Here is a 19,327-nt window from a genome sequence, read left to right on the forward strand (position 1 = left end):
TGAATAGGAGGTGAAATCGTTAGAGGTGGTGCAGCTTAATGTAATGTTTTTCTATGTCTGTCACATGTCCAGTTTCAAGGGTTAAATTGGAATATAATGTGTCGCCATGATGTCCCTCCGCCCCTGTGATTCCAAAGTCTTCTCCTCGGGAAGTGAAGAGAAGCACATGTGACTGAAAGATGTGCAGATATAAAGCTCGATAATAAAGGTGAGATGGCGACTTATGATATCTCTTGGCTGGTGAACTTCTCGGTGGAGGCCCTTTAGGAAGTTTGAATGGGGAAGACGCCAGTGTCCCTCCCTTTGATTCGCAGATGGTCTGTTAAAAATATGATGGTAGCTCAATAAGGTAAATAGAAAAGTGATTACACTATCGGAATTGGGGAAATATTCTGGTTAGAAAATTAACAGACTTCAGATCGCTTCAACGCTGCAGATAGATTCAGGTCATTGTTAAATGTGAATAACAGGGCACTGGTGAGACCGCACCTGGAGTATTACACATATTTTGGACCACTTATTTCCATTAAAATGTAGTGGCATTTGAGGCAGTTCAGAGGCGGTTCACAAGATTGCTTCCACGGATGAGAACTTTATCGGATGAAGAGAAATTGAGCAGTTTCGTCGCATACTGTCCAGAGTTTAGAAGAATGAGGGGAGATCAAAGTGATGTATACCAGATTACAAAAGGTATGGATACAGAAGACGTGGAGCTCTCTTGTGGGGCTTTATTAGAATGAGAGGATATAGTCTCTGGATATAAACGAGGAGGAAATACTGCTCCCAAAGGGTTCTGAATGTGTTCAATTTTCTCCTCCAAATTGCGGTGGATGCTGGGACAGTGAGTACATTTATGGAGTCGTCAGACAGATTTTAATTTAGTAATGGACTGAAGTGTTATGGTGAACTGGACAGGATTGCGCGGCTATGGTGAACAGCGCAGCACTGCGGTGTTATGGTGAACACTGCGGGGTTATGGTTAACTGGGCGGGACTGAGGGGTTAGAACATAGAACATCGAACAATACAGCACAGAACAGGCCCTTTGGCCCTCGATGTTGTGCCGAGCAATGATCACCCTACTCAAACCCACATATCCACCCTATACCCGTAACCCAACAACCCGCCCCCCCCTCCCTTAACCTTACTTTTTTAGGTCACTACGGGCAATTTAGCATGGCCACTCCACCTAAACCGCACATCTTTGGACTGTTGGTGGAAACCGGAGCACCCGGAGGAAACCCACGCACACACGGGGAGGACGTGCAGACTCCGCACAGACAGTGACCCAGCCGGGAATCGAACCTGGGACCCTGGAGCTGTGAAGCATTTATGCTAACCACCATGCTACCGTGCTGCCAGTTATGGTGAACTGGGCGGCACTGTGGGGTTATGGTGAACTGGGAGGGACTGTGGGGTTATGGTGAACTGGGCGGGACTGCGGGGTTATGGTGAACTGGGCGGGACTGTGGGGTTATGGTGAACAGGGCAGGGCCGTGGGACGGTGAATTAGACGGGACGGCGGGGTTACGGTCAACGGGGCAGGACTGCGGGGTTATGGTGAACTGTACGGGACTGTGGGGTTATGGTGAACAGCAGAACTTGGGTGTAGAGGCCAGGATGAGATCAACCATGATCGCACTGAACTGCTGAACATGCTCCAGTGGCTAAATTGCTGTCTCCTGCTCCTAGTTCTTATATACAACTAAATACCTATTCTATCTGACTTCACCATCCAGCTCTTGGTCTGTAGCCCTGTACCACCCCAAGCACAAATCTGATGTTTTTGATTAGTGAGGAGATTCGTATTATCACTGGTTTACAGTGCAGAAGGAGGCCATTCAGCTCATCGTGTGTGCACCTTCCCTTGGAAAGAACACCCCACTTAAGCCCTTGCCTCCACCCTAACTCGATGCCCAATAACCCCACCGAAACATTTTGCATGGTCAATCCGCCTAACCCGCACACTGTGGTTCGAAACTGGAGCACCCGGAGGAAATTAATGCAGACACGGGGAGAACGTGCAAATGCAGCATAGATATTGTACCAAGCCGAGTATCGAACCTAGGATCTTGGAGCTGTGAAGCAACTCTGCTAACCACTATGTTACCGTACTTCTCTCAAGATTTCTTGATTAATATGGAAATTAGAGGTTATGGGAGAAGGCGACATTATGGCGATGAGTAACATGTCAACCATGATCGAAAGGTGGAGCGGACTCGATGGGCAAATTACGTAATTTTGCTCCTTCTCTACTATGATCTTATGAATTTCAAGTTTTCATGCTGCGTGCAACACTGAAAAATTATTCTTCAGAATAGAATAGATGAATATCCCTTATAAAAACAAATATAATTTTCTTCATTATTCTTCCAAAAATGTCTTGGGAAATTGACTTACGCCCTCCTCTGGACTTTATCTGAATGATCTGCCTGGTTTTGTATTAGATTTTTCACGACAACATGTTTCTGTTTAACGGTGGAGGGAGGTGGATCCATCAATATCCTGTTCTTTTCTGTTCAAGTGTCATCGACCTGGATTTCGAACTCGCATTCAATGAAGGACCTGAAAAAGAAAATAGACATTCCAGAAAACTTTGCAAAGATTCGTGCTACCTCTGAAATGTTGACAGAAATTGATGGCAATTGCTTTTTCGAGAAACAGTTTCTTTCCAGTCCTCACTGACTCCTTCATTCAGCGAATGTGAATGAAATACATTCATTGGCCTATAATCAGGTGCATTCCCCACACTCAGAGATCAGCACACAGAACCACAATATTGCAACCGCAGGAGCTGTTCCTGAAAAATTCTTGCGGATACATGAACTTCCTATCGCACTTAGCTATGTGCCGTTTGCATTACTTTGACATTTCCCTATAGCTATTGGTGAAATGTAGCGTTCATGTGACATCAGACATCAAAACGTACCTCCTGTGACATCTTCAGCTGTTGGTTATTTCCTGCTAATTATCAACAGGCATTTCCCGCAAACGCCATTAACTTATTGGCAGCACGTTTGCAGCACTCGACAGAACACAATAGTGCAAGAGCGATGCCAAAGAGCAAGGATATTTTACATTGTAACAATATAATTCTTCCCTGCTCATCTGTTGCCAAAAGTCATCATCACGTGGAACATTTTCTACCATGAGTTGCTAATGTGTTTTTTGCTTCTTTGAAACATGGCCATCATCCTGTGGGGTTGTTCCTGCAAACTGCCCTCCAATCCACTGAGACTGCACCAGAAGCTGAGCCTGTCCAAGTGACCCTTAATGAACCTGATTGCATGGGACCAGCTCTGGCTGTTGTGTGATTGGTTGATGCCTCCCTTTCTTAAGTGACCGGAGAGAGCTTTTCTCCCTTGGTTCCAGTTCCACCGTTGTAGATAGCGTGGGCAGGATCGATGCCCCGTAGCTGAGGATAATGAACGTAAAATAGGAGAATTAACTCAGTTGTAGTTACCGTGAGCAGGAGTTGGCCACCTGACTGAGGGCAATTAATGTAAAATATGTGAATAGAAGGATCATGCCATTGAACATGAAATAAACTGCATTAAATGTTATTACTTACAAATAAAGAGAAGTTGAACATAAACATTAATGTTTATGTGGTAGTCCAGTCGTTCTGATCTAAACAAACAGCAGCCAGTTACAATTCAGAGTTATGGGAATGATGCCCAGGATCTTTCGGTCTACAATTCTTCTTCTCTCTCTCTAACAGAGCTGTTGAATATCACGGCTTCCAATCTCCTGAGGACGGGAGGATGGAAGCCAGCACTTGACATCACATGGTTTAGAGTTTTAACATGCAGGCGGCTGCAACAACTTGGCAGCTACTTTTACAAACATGGCACGCAATGGTCCAGACTCCAGGGAGCGGCAGTAGATAGTGAAAGCAGTTTACTATTGCAGCAAGGACGTGGAAAGGGGCAAAGGGGAAAGAGAGTTAGAGTGTAGAGAGACTTGCGTGAGGAAAGGGAGAATACAAATAGAACACCAGAGAGAAGGGGATACATGGGATTTAGCGTAAAGGTAGAAAAGCATTTTCCATGTAAAGTGTGCTTGAAGTGTGGAACTCACTTCTACTGAAGGTAACGCATGTCAGGTCAATTGTTAATTTTCAATATGAGGAGAACTGGTCTTTGTGTAATCCGGTTTACGTGGCGAAGATGGGCATATGAAACAAGATCATGTATCAGCTATAACCTCATTGGAAAACAGAATGGGCTCTATATTCAAGATGATCGACTCCTGTCCTTGTGCTCCACTGAGTTCAGGGTTCTGTGGTGTGGTTCCGGGCATAAAATCCCCTTCTGCTTCGAGCAGACGGCGTGGGAAAAGAGGATAAATCGTGTTCCACATGATAGGCTAGAGGAACTGGCAGTGTTCACAGCAATGCATTACTGCAGGGGTTAATGAAATAGGGAGTTAGCAAGACAGGAATAATGTTTTTGAGAGGGGCTGTCGAAGATCACAACAATTCACGATTTCACTAAAAGGAGAGATTTGCACGAAGACATGAACAGGCAAGTGGGAGTTGATCGAGCTTTCTAGAAATCCTGGTCCTTTGCGGAGGCGGTGGGTATTATTAGGGAGATCCTTGTCGAGATTGTGAAGCGTGAGAATAATGTTTGCATTCAGTTTGAGGCAGCACAGTGAGTATGCTCTGTATACTCGTTATACTCTTTAAACTAATTCAGCAGGGGCATGGGAACCTGGATTGTAGTTTTGGGGTACGGGAGATTGAGAGTATAGAGGTCAGGAGCACAGATTTGACTTCGCAGGAGGGTGCCAGTGTCCAAACAGGTGGTTTGAAGTGTGTCTACTTCAATGCCAGGAGTATACGAAATAAGGTAGGGGAACTGGCAGCATGGGTTGGTACCTGGGACTTCGATGTTATGGCCATTTCAGAGACATGTATAGAGCAGGGACAGGAATGGTTGTTGCAGGTTCCGGGGTTTAGGTGTTTTAGTAAGCTCAGAGAAGGGGGCAAAAGTGGGGGAGGTGTGGCGCTGCTAGTCAAGGACAGTTTACGGTGGCGGAAAGGATGCTAGATGTGGACTCTTCTTCTGAGGTAGTATGGGCTGAGGTTAGAAACAGGAAAGGAGAGGTCACACTGTTGGGAGTTTTCTATAGGCCACCTAATAGTTCTAGGGATGTAGAGGAAAGGATGGCGAAGATGATTCTGCAAAAGAGCGAAAGTAACAGGGTAGTTGTTAAGGGAGACTTTAACTTTCCAAATATTGACTGGAAAAGATATAGTTCGAGTACATTAGATGGGTCATTCTTTGTACAATGTGTGCAGGAGGGTTTCCTGACACAATATGTTGACAGGCCAACAAGAGGCGAGGCCACATTGGATTTGGTTTTGGGTAATGAACCAGGCCAGGTGTTAGATCTGGAGGTAGGTGAGCACTTTGGAAACAGTGACCACAATTCGGTGACCTTTACGTTAGTGATGGAAAGGGATAAGTATACCCCGCAGGGCAAGAGTTATAGCTGGGGGAAGGGCAATTATGATGCCATTAGACATGACTTAGGATGTGTTGGTTGGAGAAGTAGGCTGCAAGGGTTGGGCACACTGGATATGTGGAGCTTGTTCAAGGAACAGCAATTGCATGTTCTTGATAAGTACGTACCAGTCAGGCAGTGAGGAAGGGGTCGAGCGAGGGAACCGTGGTTTACCAAAGAAGTGAAATCTCTTGTTAAGAGGAAGAAGGAGGCCCATGTGAAGATGAGGCGTGAAGTTTCAGTTGGGGCGCTTGATAGTTACAAGGAAGCGAGGAAGGATCTATAGAGAGAGCTGAGACGAGCAAGGAGGGGACATGAAAAGTCTTTGGCAGGTAGGATCAAGGAAAACCGAAAAGCTTTCTATAGGTATGGCAGGAATAAAAGAATGACTAGGGTAAGAGTAGGGCCAGTCATGGACAGTGGTGGGAAGTTGTGTGTGGAGGCTGAGGAGATAAGCGAGATACTAAATGAATACTTTTCGTCAGTATTCACTCAAGAAAAAGATAATATTGTGGAGGAGAATGCTGAGACCCAGGCTATTAGAATAGATGGCATTGAGGTGCGTAGGGAAGAAGTGTTGGCAATTCTGGACAAGGTGAAAATAGATAAGTCCCCGGGGCCGGATGGGATTTATCCTAGGATTCTCTGGGAAGCCAGGGAAGAGATTGCTGAGCCTTTGGCTTTGATTTTTAGGTCATCATTGGCTACAGGAATAGTGCCAGAGGACTGGAGGATAGCAAATGTGGTCCCTTTGTTCAAGAAGGGGAGTAGAGATAACCCCGGTAACTATAGGCCGGTGAGCCTAACGTCTGTGGTGGGTAAAGTCTTGGAGAGGATTATAAAAGATACGATTTATAATCATCTAATAGGAATAATATGGTTAGGGACAGTCAGCATGGTTTTGTGAAGGGTAGGTCATGTCTCACAAACCTTATCGAGTTCTTTGAGAAGTTGACTGAACAGGTAGACGAGGGTAGAGCAGTTGATGTTGTGTATATGGATTTCAGTAAAGCGTTTGATACGGTTCCCCACGGTCGACTATTGCAGAAAATACGGAGGCTGGGGCTTGAGGGTGATTTAGAGATGTGGATCTGAAATTGGCTACTTGAAAGAAGACAGAGAGTGATAGTTGATGGGAAATGTTCAGAATGGAGTTCAGTTACGAGTGGCGTGCCACAAGGATCTTTTCTGGGGCCGTTGCTGTTTGTCATTTTTATAAATGACCTAGAGGAGGGCGCAGAAGGATGGGTGAGTAAATTTGCAGACGACACCAAAGTCGGTGGAGTTGTGGACAGTACGGAAGGATGTTGCAGGTTACAGAGGGACATAGATAAGCTGCAGAGCTGGGCTGAGAGGTGGCAAATGGAGTTTAATGTGGAGAAGTGTGAGGTGATTCACTTTGGAAAGAATAACAGAAATTCGGAATATTTGGCTAATGGTAAAATTCTTGGTAGTGTGGATGAGCAGAGGGATCTCGGTGTCCATGTACATAGATCCCTGAAAGTTGCCACCCAGGTTGATAGGGTTGTGAAGAAGGCCTATGGTGTGTTGGCCTTTATTGGTAGAGGGATTGAGTTCCGGAGCCATGAGGTCATGTTGCAGTTGTACAAAACTCTAGTACGGCCGCATTTGGAGTATTGCGTACAGTTCTGGTCGCCTCATTATAGGAAGGACGTGGAAGCTTTGGAACGGGTGCAGAGGAGATTTACCAGGATGTTGCCTGGTATGGAGGGAAAATCTTATGAGGAAAGGCTGATGGACTTGAGGTTGTTTTCGTTAGAGAGAAGAAGGTTAAGAGGTGACTTAATAGAGGCATACAAAATGATCAGAGGGTTAGATAGGGTGGACAGCGAGAGCCTTCTCCCGCGGATGGAGGTGGCTAGCACGAGGGGACATAGCCTTAAATTGAGGGGTGATAGATATAGGACAGAGGTCAGAGGTGTTTTTTTTACGCAAAGAGTGGTGAGGCCGTGGAATGCCCTACCTGCAACAGTAGTGAACACGCCAACATTGAGGGCATTTAAAAATTTATTGGATAAGCATATGGATGATAAGGGCATAGTGTAGGTTAGATGGCCTTTAGATTTTTTCCATGTCGGTGCAACATCGAGGGCCGAAGGGCCTGTACTGCGCTGTATCGTTCTATGTTCTATGTTCTATGGATTGTGATAGACAAATACCTGATCGTGAGCTGGGTCTTGGGTGCGGGGGTGGGGGAAGCAAGATTCATAGTTATAGAATTTTTTCATGGTATTTATAGTCTCGAAGGAGGCTATTCGGCCCATGCACTATGCACCGGCCCTTACAAGAGCATCCTCGTCAAGACCACATCTCTAAACTATTCCCGTAACCCAGTATCCACCACGTAACCTATTTGGACACTAAGGCACGTCCAATCCAAAGAACCCGCCCATATTTGCACTGCGTGAGGAAAGCGGAGCACCCGGAGGATACCTATGCTGGCACGGGAGGGCTTTGTGGGACAATTTAGAAGGAGAATTCACAGAGATACCTTGAGATGCGGTAGATTCTCATTATAAGATGAGGAGGACTTACTTCTCGCAGAGGGAAGTGAATTTATGGAACTTTCTGCCTCTGACAGCACTGGAATCAGAGTCATAAATGGTTTCAAGAAGGAGATAGATACTTTTCAGATTTTTAAAAGGGGATTAATGGGATATAGGCAACAGGTGGGGTGGTGGAATTGAGACCTGGAAGAGGTGAATCATGATCTCACCGAAATGTGGTGAAGGCACTAAAGGCTGAATTGCCTGTTTCTGCTCCTCATTCCTATTATTCATAGTCCCTACGTAGGGACACCTCTTTGTTTAATTGGGAGACGCAGTGATCAGAATATGAAATGAAATAAAATGAAAGGAAATGAAAATCGCTTATTGTCACTAGTAGGCGTCATTGAAGTCACTGTGAAAAGCCCCTAGTCGCCACATTCCGGCGCCTGTTCGGGGAGGCTGTGCAAGCCCTTTGCAGGAGCACGAAAAATTCGGACACACCCCACCTAACCTTGTGGACAATTGGGACATTTTATGCATAGCCAATGCACCGAACCCAGACGTCGTTCGACTGTGGGAGGAAACCGTAGCAGTCGAAGCAAACTCCTGCAGAAATGGGAAGAAAGTACAAACTTCACCTATCAGTAACTCAAGGCTTGAATTGAACCCGGCGCCCTGACTGTCAGGCAGCAATGATAACCATTGTGCCACCGTCCTGCCTCTCAAATGTTTTTAAATCAGGAAGGCGTGGATATTACACATGGCGATGAAGTGCATGAAATAAAAACTGTCTTCCTATGCTTCTGCTGTTCTCATCCTTCTAGTTACTGTCAAATGAGATTTTGCCTGTTCCTGCAACGTTTTTGGAGATCGTGCACACTGCTGTCACTCTGAGTTGGAGGGGGAGGGGTGAAGATGGGAAGTGAATAGGTAAGGAGGTGCCAGTCAAGCAGTTTACTTTTCCTTGCGTGATGTCTATCTGTATTTCATCACAATCCAGACTTGTGCTTGTCGATGGTGGATTGCTTTGGGCATTTCGGCTGTGCAACTCGCCGATGGATTATGAGTGATTCTGACGAAGGATAGTTTATCGAACAATGGGAGAGGTGAGATGGCATGTGCACGGAATTCTGCATGATCAGATCAAGGAACTCAATGATGTTCGGTGCGACATTTATGGGAGGGCCGAGTTGACTAGAGGCCAATATATTGTCCAATCTATCTGACTGTGATAGAAATGGTACGATTTGAGAGGCCAATGGGAGGTAAGAGATGACGTGTGGTTGGTTTTCCTCTCAGGACTTACCAAAATGAAGATTTGGAATGAAGGGAAATTTCAGCAGGTTCATCAACTGCTCTCTGAACTGAGTCTGTGTCACAGCATAAATCGCAGTGTTTGTGCAGCAACTCAGGAGCTGGAGCATGAAACCCAGTTCCTGAAAATAATCAGCTATTTGTACATAATTATATCCCAAAAGTCCCATCCGGTAATTTATGCAACAAACTGTTAATAATGACCATAATAGAATAAAATTCGCCGAGATAATAATCAGTAAAATGATGGATTTCTTTCGACTGTCCATCTCCGGGTCTCTAGAATTATCCCCCCTGTTGTGAGCCCGGAGTCTCCTGCGGGCCCTGCTGCTCACGACAATGTGTCTGACGGTGAACACATTGAGCAGCAGAATCAGGACAAATGGAACACACGGGGTTAGAATGTGGTGGAGGAACTCGATTGCTCCCCAGACGGGAGATTCCGCAGCTTCCATTGTAATTAGACAAAACCAGGGAAGGTTCAGCAGCCAGTAATCACCTGTTAACATAAAATACCAGAAAATGTTCTTCAAACAACTCAGAATAGTCACTGTTCCCAGAACCACAACCGCCGTTTTCTGGCTGCAATATTTACTTTTCAGCTTTTCGCAACATATAGCCACACATCGATCAAAGGTGAACGTGACGGTGAACCAGACAGAACAGTCAGTGGCTGCATAAAGCAGGACGGCGTGGATATTACACACTCTGGTGAAGTACATGAAAAAAAACTGGTCGTCAAAAACAATGGGTATGTGTCTGAATATCAGGTCGAGAACAACGACCAGTAGATCCCCCACTGCCATGGCCACCAGGTAACAAGTGACACATTTGGACAGTCCACAGTTTTTTCGCGTCAAGATCACTGCTGTGATGAGGTTCACTGTGAGAAAGTGAAATAAACAATGGAATTATACATAATGATTTGGGTGGCATTACCAATGTGATTGAGGCGGTGCTGACAAAGTCAATAAATGCTCACAAATACAGACAAACACAGACCCAAATACGCACATTCACAGACGCAGAGGCCCACCAACACACTCACAGATACACAGACACAAAGACACGCACACAGAGACACAAAGTGAAAAATGCACACACTCACAAATGTCCGATATACAAATGCACACATTCATAGGCACAAAGGGACACCAATGCATAGAGACACACTACACACAGCCACAAAGACACAATGCACACACTGACAGACACACAGGGAGAAATACACACGCATCCGGACACCGAAGCAAAAATGCAAGCACTCAGAGGGAAATACACATACACACACTCACAAACAAGCACACAATATACCCATACAAATGGCCTCACATGGACACTCACAAACAAGCACACAATATATCCATACAAATGGCCTCACATGACGCGCACCCCACGCACTCTAACATACAGACGTGTCCTCTCTCTCTCACGCACATACGACGACCCACACACATACTCATTAACCCAGACACTGACAGATACACCAATACACACACCCAAACATATAGACACACTTTCACCCTCTTACACACACCGCCCAACACATAATCAGAAACCAGTCACGCACACTGCCTCGCGCACATAAAACACACACAAACAATCAGGCACTCTCACACACACACAACAGACGCACTGAAACATACCCACACGCACACCCAGAAACTGATCCACACACAATCAATCACACTCTCACACACACGACACATATACACACCCAGAGACACATAAACTCTCACACCAGCACTCACTCACTAACGTAATCCCAAGCACACATTATCACCCACGCGCAACCATATGCGCATTCACACACACACACCTCTCACAATCACCCTACCACCTGCACGCAGTGACAAACACAAACACACACAGACAGACCACATACATACATGTAACCACGGGCGGCACGGTGTCATAGTGGTTAGAATTCTCGATTGATCGCTCCAGAGTCCAGGTTCGATTCTGGACTGGGTCACAATCTGTGTGGAGTCATGACTTTCTCCACGTATCTGCGTTGGTTCTTCCGGGTTCATCCTTAGTGTCGAAAAACATGTTTGTAACGGTTATTGGGTTACAGGGATAGGTTGACAATGCGGGAAGAAAAGGTGTGATCTTTCCCAGGCTTGGTGCAGACTCGATCGACCAAATGGTCTCCTTCTGCACTGTAAATTCTACTTTATTTCTTCGCATAAACACACAACATATCTAACACCTTATGTGGATTGGCCATGATAAATTGCCCTTAGTGTCCAAAATTGCCCTTAGTGTTGGGTTTGGTTACTGTGTTATGGGGATACGTCCAAAGATGTGCGGGTTAGGTGGATTGGCTATGCTAAATTGCCCGTAGTGTCCTAAAAAGTAAGGTTAAGGGGGGGGTGTTCTTGGGTTACGTGTATAGGGTGGATACGTGGGTTTGAGTCGGGTGATCATTGGTCGGCACAACATCGAGGGCCGAAGGGCCTGTTCTGTGCTGTACTGTTCTATTTTCTATGTTCTATGATAGGGTGAAGGTGTTAACCTTGGGTAGGGTGCTCTTTCCAGGAGCCGGTGCAGACTCGATGGGCCGAATGGCCTCCTTCTGCACTGTAAATTCCATGAACCAACACATACACACACACACGAAATATACACATACGCTCTCAACACCCAAACGCAGACACAAACTCACGCCCCCCACATACACACAAATACACACTCAGTCACATGCACAGATAGACACACGCACCGAAAACAATCAGCCACACACAGACTCATACATCAACACAAACACAGCCAGATACTCACTGACACACGAACTCACAAGCCTCATACATCCAGATAAAGAATCTGGATCAGCGCAGGCTGGGAGGGCCGAAGGGCCTGTTCCTGTGCTGTAATTTACTTTGTTCTTTGTTCTATCCCCGCACACAAACACTCACACACGTACTCACGCACAGCTAATCAGACACTGACGCACCCACACAGGCACCCAATGACGCATGTCTACAAACACACACACATTCATACATTCACGTACATGCCGAGAAATACACACACCCAGACAACCACACACAAATTGATGAACAATGCACCCACTGTCAGAGATCTACACGCTGATAAATGCACACTCACAACATTGCCATACACGCACAAACGCGCATACACACAAAAAGGCACCCACGCACAGGCACGCAGATTCACACTCCCACACACAGCCTCACACACCCACACACATGCGCACTCACGGACACACACATAACCTAACACAAACACGCTTAGACACTCACGTAGGCAGACACACACACATGCTCAAACACAACCCAACACCCATTAGCCGACGTGCACACCTTCTCCCACAAACTTCTCACAAACGCATCTACTCACACACCGTCACTCACGCATGTGCTCGCAAGCACTAACAGACAAACTATATTCGCACACATACATGCACACAAAACAATCCCACCACACAATCTGCATCCAGAACCACCCACACGCACCCCTATGCAAACCAACACACCCGCCCAGAGGCACCCAACCAAACGCTGATACTCAACCACAAATGCACGCATTCCAAATTCTCACACAAATCAACTACGGCACACAACAAACAAATAAAAACTCAGATATGCAGCCACACACAACCACACCCACCCACAAATACACAAACAAACACGCACATTGGCACACCCGTACACTCGTACCTTCGCACAAATACACAGGCACACTCACGCGCACACATAGGTGCACGCACCCAAACTCTTAGAGTCATACAGAACCACCGAGAAGTACCACACACTGAACCACACCCACAGTCACAAGCATTCAAATGTTCGTAGACACACTCACAGCCAAACATACGCACTCACTCAATCGACACGCCCACGCAGACATGCACACCCACAGAACCAATCAGACAAACACTTAGACACACACATTGACACACCATAAAAATAAATACCGACGCACACACGCCAGCACTAACTCCACGCAGGTACACACACCCACACCAACACGCACACAGAACCACGCACATGCACGCACAAACCCTTGCAAGCACACGAAAACACACAGCGAAACACACATACAGCCACTTACGTGCACACACCAACACACACAAACATAGACAACGACACGAACAGCTACACACACATTCTCAAGCCAACGCTAAAACACTGACACACATATTGATCCTCACATAAACACGCAATGCACATCATCTCATTTTTTTCGTATCCGAACACACACACATACAAATACACACAGACACAACCACACAGTCGTGCGCGCGCACACACACACACACACACACATATACTAAAACGAATGAATCCTTATGGAGCAATGACAAGAATATGATAGAATTTACCCTGCAGTTTGAGACGGAGAAGCTGGAATCAGACGATACGGCATTACAGTTAGAGAAGGGTAATTATAAAGACACGAGGGAGGAGCTGGCCAGATTTGACTGGAAAGGGAGCCGAGCAGGGAACACATTCGAAAAGCAATGGCAGTTTAGTGGGGTTATTTGGGAGGTTGGACATAAATACATTCCCAAAAAGGAAGAAACATGCTCAGTGGAGGACAAGGCATCGATGGCTGCCGAGTGAAGTAAAGGGCAGAATAAATGCAAAAGAAAACGCAAAGCAGGTGTTCAGGATTAGTGGGAAACCAGAGGTTGAGGAAGTCTTTAAAAGCGAGCATCTGCCAAATAAAAAAAGCAATAAGGGGGAGTACTGAAATGTGAGTGCAGGATAGTTAGTGATAAAGAAGATGGGAAGAGTTTTTTTTCAATATATAAAAGGCAAGATAGATGCAAGAATAGACTTAGGAGCACTGTGACACGGGGCTTTAGAAGCAATAATAGGAAAAAAAAGAAATGGCATACGAATGCAATAGTTCCTTTGCATCAGTCTTCACGATGGAAGACACCAGTGGGATGCCAGAGTTCCAGGAGAACCAGGGAGCAGAAGTTTGTTCAGTAACCATCACTGAGGATAAGATTCAGGGGAAACCCCAAAGGTCTGAAGGTGGATGAGCCACCTGGGCCGGATGGACTACACCGAAGATTTGAAAAGAGATTGCTGAGGAAACTGTGGAGGCATTAGTGGTGATCGTCCAGAAATCACTGGAGGCAGGAATGGTCCCAATGAACTGGAAAGTGGCAAATGCAAAGACACAGTTTCGGAAAGGCGCGAGGCAAGAGACGGGTATTATAGGCCGGTTAGCCTCACTTAGTACATTGGTAAGATTATAGAGTCCATTATAAATGATGAGACCCTGAAGTAGTAGGAATGGATGATGAAATAGGCCTTAGTTAGCACGGCTTTGACCACCGGAGGCCTGTCTGACGAATCTGTTCTTTCAGGAGGCTAACACAGAAGTTAAATAGAATAGAAACAGTGGACGTGATTTATTTAGATTTCCAGAAGGCCTTTGACAAGGTGCCGCATAGAGAACTGCTAAATATGTTTAGAACCCATGATGTTGAGGATCCTGGCATGGATAGATGATTGTCCGACTGACAGAAGACAGATTGTGGGGATTAAGGGGACTTTTTCAGGTAGTCAGCCGTGGACGAGTGGTGTGCATCAGGTGTCGGTGAAGGAGCTGAAGGCACTGTTACCAAGTATGCTGAAGCTGCAAAATTGTATAGATGTACAGGTATTGTTAAGGAAGCAGAGGGCTGCAGAAGAAATTGTTTCGGCTTGGAGAGAGGGCAAAGAAGTTGCTGTGAAACGGAATGTGGAAATGTCTTGCAAGAAGGAATGTACACAGTTTTATGATTGGGGAAATGCCTAGGGAATCAGAAGGCAAAAGGATTTAGGAGTCGGAGTTCACGATTCTGTTCAGGTTAACGTGCCGGTTTATTGCCAGTTAGGAAGACAATTGCAGTGCTGGCATTCAGGTAAAGATGAGAGAATACAAGACCAGGGTGCATTCTGTGGTTGTATAAAGCTCTGGGTAGACCTCATTTGGAGTACCGTGAGCAGTTTTGGGTCCCGTATCTAAGGAAAGATGTGCTGGCATTGGAAAGGGCCAGAGGAGGTGCACAAGAATGATCGCTGGAATGAGCAGCTTGTCGTATGAGGAACGGCTGAGGACTCTGGATCTGTACTGTTTGGAGTTTTGAAGGATCAGGGGCAATCATTGAAACTTACAAGACATTGCGAGGCCTAGATATAGTGTGTGTAGAGAGATTTTTTCCACTTGTATGAAAAACTAGAACCAGAGGATACCATTCTGAGACTAATGGGACGATCCTTTAAAACATAGATGAGGAGGAATTTCTAAAGGCAGAAGATGGTGAATCTGAGGAACTATTTGCCGCAGATGGCTGTGGGGGCCAAATCACTCCGTGGTTTTAATACAGAGATAGATAATTTCTTGATTAATAAGATCAGGAGTTATTAGAAACGACACTCATATTTCATCTTCTCATCCCTTATTGATTTTTAGTAGCCCTCTGCTCGCTTTTAAAGGCTTTCCAATTGTCTGGTTTCCCACTAATCCTCGCCACTTGGCATGCCTTTTATTTTACTTTTATTGTCCCCTTGACTTCCGTCGTCAGCCATGGATGCCTTGTTCTCCAATCATCATGTTTCCTAATCCTTGGGATGAATTTCTGATGTGCCTCCTGTAGCAATCTCAGATGGCCACCTGCAAAGGACCAGAGTAATTATGGCCAACTCAGGACTCAGGCACACTCAAAGAGTGTTTATGTATTGGCAGCCCTGATTAATGCACACAATCGAAACTCGCGCTCGTTTGCATTCTAATGGCCCATTTTGCCTGAACAAAAGGAATAAACTCAGGTATACAAGAGAGGTGCAGACTAACCGGCGCCTTTCCCTTTGCTTGGAAAGCCCAAACAGCCAAGGTCAACGACCGCTCAGGACACGCCCAGCCATCAAGGCATCCACCCCATTATTAGCCAAAATCGAAGGCAGTGATCGAAGCCGGTCGAATTATTGGGTCAAGTCTAAGGACTGCCCCAATGAGCACAACATCCCAGAGGGATAAAAAAGAGACATAGACATGTGTTCGGTCTCTCTTTGTCCTGGCCTACGCCTAAAACTAAGTGTAGCATTACGATCATTAGACAAGTTCAAGACCAACGGTCGCTACCAGACGGATGAACCCAGCAGAAACGAAGCCACTTCTTCTTCCCAGCCATGCAAGGTCCGAACAAAGGCCTTGTTCACCTGCAAAGATCCGGTTGCCCTAAAGAACCACACGTGAAAGCCCAATTCAACCAAATCACCGAATTGCAGAAGTGCGTATGAATCTGCATTTGTACTAACAGGGATAAAAGGTAAACTCGTTAGATTGTCTCAAATCTGTCGAGGGAATTGTGAACTGGAAAATAGCTCAGGCCATACCCGCAGTTCAAATCGCCGCCTTACCCACCCCGCACCCCCGCCCCCTCGCCTTGCAAATTATCGATAGGAAACAGAGATTAATGGTAGGAAAAGAGATATTAAAAGCAATTGCCAAAAATGCGATGAACGTTGAATGAACCCACAGGAACCCGAGATCGCAGCGACCAACACAGCAGAGCACTGCCGTACATGGGACGAAGAGTTGAGGAAATATTTAAACGGGAAAGGATGGCCCCTTTGTTCCGATTTTTGCTCAAATGAAGAATCAGGTCCAGGAAGCATAGGACAAACTTGGTGGGACAATTTAACCATTGTGCATTAGAAAAATGCAGCAGAAGTGCGAAAGCCGATGTCAATATTGTCTTGTTTGGCAGAGTTGCGAGGCGCAGAGGAGGCCGTGAAAACGTTCCGTCGGCAGCTTGTTGAGAAATACGAGAAGAAAGAGAGAAACAGTAGTGAAAGCGGAAAGAGTATTGAGCAACTCCGGATCATTTGGGAGCTAAACATAAAGAGATGGTTGATGTCAAACGGGCACACCAATCTTGCGCTGTTCACCTTAGCAGCTTTCAGACTCAGAAAGATAAAGCCTGCCAAGATACACAGCGCACAGTCATGGTACGAGAAGTGACAGGACAGCAGGTAGCACAGCTAACGAGTCAATGCGCGGATTCAAAGGCAGCTTTACTTGCACTCTTTTGATCCACTACAGAACAAAGACAGATCACAGTAGATCATGCCAAATGTAGACAACAGATAGAGAATTTGCTGTCACTGCTTTTAGTGCAAAATGGATTTAGGTGTACAGTTGGACAAATTTTAGATGAGGAAGGTGCCCGCAATTGGCAATAACTAAATGAAACCGCCCAGATATATATGGAGGACACAAAAGATTGCATTAGAGCCCTCCATGTCCCGAAAAGGAAAGCAGCCGCACCACCGACTGCACAGGCAGCGCACATCCCCATGAATCCGGTCACCACACATCGCAAGTCATCGGATCGGGATGAGCCCGATTGCGTTTACACCACCCCATTACCCATCACACAATTCAGAGATGCCAGCGCTAAAATGGATCCATTCGAATACACCGCAGACCCGCATATTTTCGTTGAGAGATTACGCCAGCAAAAGGTTATGTACGGTCTAGTGGAAGTTAAATTGATAGTAATGAGCCTTCTCCAGATCCCCAGAATGTAGGAGGTACCCGAGAGGAGATGAAAACGGCCATTTTAGATGCAGTCGGCTGCAATGAATAAAATGAAAATCGCTCATTGATAGAGATAGAGATAGAGAAATACATCACAGAATAGGCCCTTCGGCACACGATGTTGTGCCAAACTCTTGTCCTAGGTTAATCATAGAATTTTGGACACTAAGGGCAATTTTTCATGGCCAATCCACCCAACCTGCACATCTTTTGAATGTGGGAGGAAACCGGAGTACCCGAGGAAATCCACGCACACTGGTAGGATGAGCAGACTCCACACAGACAGTGACCCAAATCGAAATCGAACTTGGGACCTGGAGCTGTGAAGCAATTGTGCTATCCACAATGCTACCGTGCTACCCTTAAGAATAAGTTAATTTAAACTCCATTATTCTACCCCAATCAATGAACCTATCCAATTGTCGCTTGAAGGTCCCTAACGTTACCGGCTCAACTACTTCCACAGGCAGTGCATTCCATGCCCCCACTACTCTCTCGGTAAAGAACCTACCTCTGACATCCCCTCTATATCTTCCACCATTTATCTTAAATTTATGTCCCCTTGTAATGGTGTGTTCCGCCCGGGAGGAAAGTCTCTGACTGTCTACTCTATCTATTCCCCTGATCATCTTATAAACCTCTATCAATTCGCCCCTCATCCTTCTCCGTTCAAATGAGAAAAGGCCTAGCACCCTCATCCTTTCCTCGTATGACCTACTCTCCACTCCAGGCAACATCCTGGTAAATCCCCTTTGCACCCTTTACAAAGCTTCCACATCCTTCCTAAAATGAGACGACCAGAACTGCACACAGTACTCCAAATGTGGCCTGACCAAGGTCCTGTACAGCTGCATCATCGCCTCACGGCTCTTAAATTTAATCCCTCTGCTAATGAACGCTAGCACACCATAGGCCTTCTTCACAGCTCTATCCACTTGAGTGGCAACATTCAAAGATCTATGAACATAGACTCCAAGATCTCTCTGCTCCTCCACATTGCCAAAAACCCTACCGTTAACCCTGTATTCCGCATTCATATTTGTCCTTCCAAAATTGACAACCTCACACTTGTCAGGGTTAAACTCCATCTGCCACTTCTCAGCCCAGCTCTGCATCCTATCGATGTCTCTTTGAAGCCAACACCAGCCCTCCTCACTATCCACAACTCCACCAATCTTGTTATCATCTGCAGATTTACTGACCCACCCTTCAACTCCCTCATCCAATCGTTAATGAAAATCACAAACAGCAGAGGACCCAGAACTGATCCCTGCGGAACGCCACTGATAACTGGACTCCTGGCTGAATATTTGCCATCCACCACCATTCTCTGTCTTCTATCGGTTAACCGGTTTGTTATCCAACTGGCCAAATTTCCCACTATACCATGCCTCCTTACTTTCTGCACAAGCCTACAATGGGGAA

The sequence above is a fragment of the Scyliorhinus canicula genome, unplaced genomic scaffold, assembly GCF_902713615.1.
Source record: "Scyliorhinus canicula unplaced genomic scaffold, sScyCan1.1, whole genome shotgun sequence".
In the NCBI taxonomy this organism is placed as follows: domain Eukaryota; kingdom Metazoa; phylum Chordata; class Chondrichthyes; order Carcharhiniformes; family Scyliorhinidae; genus Scyliorhinus; species Scyliorhinus canicula.